Here is a 6,683-nt window from a genome sequence, read left to right on the forward strand (position 1 = left end):
AGACTACTGTGAGATGAGTGTTGTTGAAATAAGGAGAAAAAATTGTGGAAAAGAGGGCATTTCATCATTTAAAAAATACTTTAAACTCTTCTTGAAGCTTACTAAAAATGTAACTGAAATAGCCATAGGCAGGCACTGGCAGGCTGTAAATGAAAAAAATCTGCTAGACATGTACAGTTAAAATGGAAAAGCTGAGCAAGGTATGTGGTCCACACAAGGAGAGCTGCCTTGGGCTGTGTGGCTCTGGATTTTGTCACAGGATCAGAGCATGTTTTGGATAGAGGGAACAGTGCTGTTTTAACTATATTTAAAAAATGAGAGTGTGATGAGGCTGCCACTCAAGTACTTCACAGTTCACACAGGACCTGGCAACACCCACAGCCTGAAAATGCCTTTGGTGGACTGGCATCTGCAAAGCCACAGGAGGAGAGAGGAGGGCAAAAGTGCCTATCTTGGAAAGACAGATGCTGAAAACCGAGGAGGCAGGGAACCTGCTGTCCTTCCAGCTCCAGAGGACGAGGCTGAGAGTCCTAGCTATGGGCAGACCTGCTGGCTCCTGGGGCAGCAGCTTCATCTCACCCTTGTGCTGCAGATCAGCAAATCCTTGCATGGCCTGACAGAGAATTATACTTCCCCATCTGCTTGTTTGCCCCAGGGCTGCAACCTCCCAGGGCCAGTGATGGAGGCAGCAGCAGCCGCGTTTGGCTGAAATCACAGCGATAAATCCATTGAAAGAGCCTGCAGCAGAATCAAGGTGGGAGCACCTGAGAGGTTGTGCTGAGATCCCTGACCTGGGCTGGCCGGCAGCTGCAGGCAGCGGAGACACCTGTGCCCCGTCCAGACCGGGCGATGGAGGCGGTTCCCAGCTGTGAGGGGTGACAAAAAGCCTCACCTGTGTCCTGGCCGTGTCCCTGTCCCCTCGGCCATGTCCCCTCGGCCGCACCCCCGCCATGGCCGCGCGTCGCCGCCAGGGGGCGCCCGTGACGCGCCGGAGGGGCGGTGCCGGCGGGGGCGCTGTGGGGAGGCCCCGCCCCCAGCCCCGCCCCTCGGCCCCGCCCCGATCGCCGCAGCCTCACCTTGGCAACGACAACAAACAATGGCGGGCCGGAGCCAGCTCCCTCCCCGGCAGCCCCGCAGCAGCCCCCGGTGAGGCTGTTTGTGATGGGCTGTTCGTGAGAGCCGCCCCGACCTGCGGGGCAGCGGGCACCTCGCGCTGCAGCGATCTGCAGGTTTCATTGTGCCCGGGCTGAAGGATCTGCGGGTTTCATTGCGCCTTCCCGCCGCCTGCCAGGCTCTGGGCATGCAGTGCCTCTGCTGGGGTCACTTCAGGAGGTGGTTTGTCCCCGGGGTGAAGGACGGAATGTAAGGGAAAGGCTGTGCTGTGATGCAGTGCCCGGGTGCCACGGGACTGCCGTGGGATTTAGTGCCCATCTCTCTGATAAGTGCTGTTGCATTTTTCCTTCTGACCCTTTAAGGTCTGCCAAATGTGGTGCCAGGACCCAGCTGAGAACAGTACAGTTCTGTGGTCCGTCCATCCTCAGTGGCAATGAAGTCTGGCGAGGAATTGTCACTGGCCACTCTGCACAATAAGGGAGTTGCAGTCTTCACACGGAGCAACTCCTCTTTCTCAGCTTGTTTTTGGAAAGGGAAGCACATGCTGGTGTCTCTACCTAGGAGCCTGTTGTTCACAGAGAGTTTAAACCTGCATTTTAGAGCTTCAGTTTTGCAGGATCTGCCACACAGCAGGAATTTGAGGATCCCACTGACAGCAAACAAGAGGGGTCATTTACAGATTGTCTTGCTCCCTCCAAGAGCCCTGAGTTCAAGCAGTGAGATAATGCAGTTTTCTCACCATGTTACTAAATTTTTAAATCCACTGTCAGAGACCTTCCTGGATTCTGTTCTGTGAAGTGTCAGCTGGGATTTCCATTTCTCCAGCAAAGGCACCCCTGAGCCCCTGCCTGGCTGGACCAAAACCTCTGACCCAAGCCCAGCTGTTCATGGGCCCTGGCATGTGTGGATGTGGTGGTCAGCAGTGGCCCCTTCCCAAGAGACAGCCTCATCATGCCCTGCCAGATGGATGGTGGTGATTCCTTCCCATCACAGGTGTCCAAAGAGAGGGAGCATTAACCCCTTGTGAACAGCATTGGTCTGCAGCACTGTATGCAGTCACTTTCCTGAGAAGAAAAACATTAATGAACAAGGAAAAAAGAAATGTGAGGATCTTTTGATCATTGGTTCTTATTTATTTCTCTGAAGGCCTTGGGCTACCCACACAAAGCTCTCCTGCCTGCCTGCTAAGAAATGTTTGATAAAACATTGTGTTGTTTGTCCCTGAGTCAGTGAACTGATCCACTCCAACAGAAAGGATGGCAGCCAGTGGCTCACTTAACCCCACACAGGCCACCCTGTGTGAAAGCAGCTGAAAGGCAGCCTTAGCCCCCAGAAGGCCAGCCTCAGCTCTGATGTTGGTGTCTGAAGCAACTGGGCAGAGCAGATGTTCCTCAGGCTGGCATTGTGCTGGGATAGGTGGGATAATGCATCTTCTGTAGCTTCACTGCTCACGGGTTGGTTGAGAAGTTCACTGAAGAAGACAAACCCAGAGAGATCCTAAACAAAGTAAGAGGTGCTGATTTCTATTTGCCAGAAATTTAGGCAGTGACATGGAGCCAGCCCTGAGTGCTGGAACAGAATAACTGGAGAGCTGTAACACCCACTTACAAGCATTTCAGTTCAGGATCATGCTTTGCGAGGCATACCTTCAATTTGGTGGCTCAGAGATTTGCAAACAGTGAGTCATAACTCCCTGGGGTCAGAAATGCAGCTGCTGAGATACCAGGCATTGAAAAGTGTTGTCCAAGATAAAAGCAAAGCAAACCTCACTGCCCACACACCCTTATCCTTCAAGGCTGAGTATCTTTGTCACAGTCTCTGAAAACATGTACTCAAAATTATTCCAGCTTCTTGTGGTTACCATTGATACAGGATTTGCTTCTCCTTTTAGAGCAGACAAGAGGGCATTGCAAAAATCTGTCACTTGAAAAGAGCTGAAGCAGATAGATCTGAAGCTAATATGCAGCACCCTTTGTCTTGCCTGGTGTTTGAGGTGGGAATCCTGCTGTGGGACATGTCTGTGTCCTTCCCATGGAGGGTCCCAGAGGAACTTCCCAGGCCTTTGCAGATAGCCCCTGTCTCTGGGGATGCAGGATGGACCTGCAGACCCAGAGAATGCTGCATTGCAGCCACAGAGAGCTTCTTTGGGACATCTTTGGGCACTGACTCACTGCTAAGGAAGAATCAACATGCAAGTCACCTGTCCCACTCACAGAGGTCATGTGGCTCCAGGCTCCTGTCCCATGACACATTCTGAGAGCAACAACTGCATGACACGGTCACCTTTGTCACAAAATGCTGGATGCAGAGCTCACGTGGCTGGTCCACCCCATCGCACAGCACCCGTGCAGTGGCACCTGCAAAGTGTTCCAGGCCCTGCCAGCCACTGGCCTGTCCTGCCTGCCCTCATGGCTTAAAAGCCACTAATGACACAAGCTGAGAGCTCTCAGGGTCACCAGAACTTCACTGTGAAGGCTTCAGTGCTTGGTAAGTGAAGTTCATGGAACCTGCTGCTTTGGTTACACACTTCTCATTCAAAACCTTGATCCCTGAAGCAAGGCCAGCTCTGCAAAAGCCTGTGCAGTTCTGTGCTGGCTGTTCACCTCTCTCTGTACCTATTTTTATACCATTCCTATGGTTTGAAAAGCCTTTCAGAATGTGTTTAGAGGGACAAAATAACTGACTCACTCTGGCCTTAAGGAAGTTACTTCAGTCTCTGGATCATCTTCTTCAATTGAGTATGAGAACAATCATATGAAATTACCTGGCATACCTCCCAATGCAGCTGTGAAAAAATAATTATCTGGTATTTATGACTGGCTGTAAAAGTGGGAAGGTGGTGGTGGTGTTGGAGAACCTCTGTAGATGGGGAGGCAGGGCAGCTGGGAGACCTGCAGGAGGCTCAGGTGATTGTCACCATTTGTGTGACAGCCTCATGGGTTTATGGTTATAGATATTATGTGGATGCCTCTCTGGCCCCAAGCACAAAGTGTGGGCCATGGAAACATCCCATCCCCTTTGACTTTTCCATGGGCTTTGGTTTCCACCAGTCTAGGCCCAGATAACTCCAGCAAGCACAAAGCCATGTGGTGCCCACCTTACACCATGACCAGCAGCACAGGCTTGTTTCTCCCTGCTTGTCTTGTCAGGGCCAACAGGGATACTTGTCTAAGGATATCCCCTATGCTCAGCATGTTGTCCACAGCCTCTGCAGGAGGCTGACTCAAGGCAGAGCGGGTGTTTGGACATTCTCACCTCAGAGACTGAGCTGGCAGCTAAGGGAAGGTGCCAGCATTGCCACCTCCCAGTATCAGAGATGACAACCCTGCAGTGGTTTTGTGGCTGTTGCTATTGAACAGGGGGAAGCTGTCAAAAGAGTCCAGAGCCATTTCTTTTATGTGTCTCTTGTGTCTGGTGTGAGGGGACTTGGCACAATCAGGCTTTGCATCACTGCGGGCCAGCCCCACCCTCCCTGCAGGGCTCAGGTTTCAGTGGCTGCATTTAGACCCTGTACCAGTGCTTTAAGATGTTCATCCTCCTGCAGATGCATTTGCTGGGTGAGCACAGACATAATCCCTGCACTGTGTTCAGTGTCCTCTGCGCCACAGACTGGAGATCTGCCATGAGATAAAGTGACTGCAGTTGCTTCCTGTAGTTGGTATCTGGTGATCAAGGCTTGTCCAGAGCTACCTTTTTGTTTTCATGTGATGCTGCTCTATGACTTGGCAACTATCAGAGGATTGCAAAGGTGAAAGCATTAGCAGATTACCAGAACAGTGTTTGTACTGCAGACAGGGATTAGGGGACAGGGCAGGCTGTACTCTGGCCTGGGTCTGTGCTCTTGCCAGTGGAAATACATAGGTGGTCCTGCAATAGCAGATTTCTAATGAACAAAATGCCAGCAGAAGCAGGGGGAATCTGCTTTAGACAAGATAAATCAAAGCATGACAAAGCTTGAAGTATCAAGACAACATTTTGTGCATTTACTGCATTTTAGTTCCCTTTTTAAATTTCCGTATGTTAGAACATTATGATGATAATTTGAGGAAGCTGGTCTGGAAGGCCAAAAGTGACAAGGGACAGCATTGCACAGCCAGCTGAGAGAAGACAGCTATGCACAGGAAACTCTGGGCAGTCAGTTTTCACTGAGGCACAGCCACCAGAGGCTGGTGCTACATCTTTCTGGGCACAGAGGGAAAGAAAGGCTATTCCCAGCCATGAGGAGGAGGGGCTGAAGAGCTGAATTACGCTGAACAAGTATCAGGGGAATAAGGGCTCCCTCCCCAAGCTTTTAATGTCACAGATGGCCAGAGGTGGGGCAGCTGTGTGTCCACAGAAGAGGGTGAGTACCTTGTGGGGAGTCTCAGATGCTCTCAGCTCATGGCAGGGATCTGTAGTGCCACAGCTGAGGTGATGTCCTCCCTGGGCCTCTCTGCAGGTGTTTTTGTGCCACTGTTCACTCCATCATCTCAGAAATGAGAAGGGAAAAGGAGGGGCTCTTTTGGTCCAAGGACAAAAGCACAGAGCTGGTGTAAGACATATAATGTTTGATTGTCTCTAATTGGATCAGGAAGGTTAGCAAATAGAGATTAGGTGACACAAAAGGAAGAAAATCAAAGCAGGAGACATTCTCACTTCCTGGTTTAGAGGAATGAGTTCATGAAATACGTTGAGGTTTCTGCACCAGTAAATGCCTAAAGATCTCTTACTGTAACCTCAGAGATCCACTCAGATGTGTGAATGCCCCTCAATGATAGAGAATGGATTTCTTCAGAGCAGTGTTAGTGATTGGGAACGATTGGCATTTGGGTTCAAACTGATCTGTTTTATGGGTTTTCATTGGGGTTTGACATTTTTTAGTTTCCTTCACAGGCTGCTAAACCTCAGTGTGGAGGGCTGCTCACTGCAGCACACTCTGCTGTCCCCAGGGCAGGTGTTTATGGGGAGAGGGGGCATGTTGAGAGCCATAGCTCAATACTTCCATTTGCCACTCCATCCTCCTACTTTCACTCTGCCACTCTGAATGGAGTTCCCATCCTGGATAGCAGGGACCTGTCTGCTGCCCCTGGTCCTCCCCAGGGCCAGGATCTGTATGTCCTTGGAGGCAAGCAGGATCCTGCCTCACCAGCTTAAGAAAATGCTGTGTTCCCACCGAGGATTGGAAAGCATCTGCTGGTCTTGTCAAGAGCAAGTGGCCCTGGAATTTTTTGTGAAGTTCTGCATTACAAAGGTCTGCAATAGATGGTGCCACAGGAGGAAATTTAACTCACAGGTTTTGTTTATTTTTCATATTGTGTAAAAAAAATTAAAAAAGGAAACTTGTAGGAAGAGAGAGCTGAGGAACACCCACTATTTGCCATTAATGTCTGCCCATAGGAGCCCAGCACGTGGGTCTCCTGTTAAAGGCAACGCACTGGGACAAGCCAGTGCTCTGCTCCAGCAGCTGCTGATGTGCTGGAGGCTTTCCCTATTTTGTCCTGTCTCCATTTTGACTGATACCAGGTTTTTCTGCAGCTCTTTGCATCTAATGGGGCACCCTAAAAGCACTAATAAACTGTTGCTAAAATTTT

This window comes from Melospiza georgiana, chromosome 11 (assembly GCF_028018845.1).
Source record: "Melospiza georgiana isolate bMelGeo1 chromosome 11, bMelGeo1.pri, whole genome shotgun sequence".
Classification (NCBI taxonomy): domain Eukaryota; kingdom Metazoa; phylum Chordata; class Aves; order Passeriformes; family Passerellidae; genus Melospiza; species Melospiza georgiana.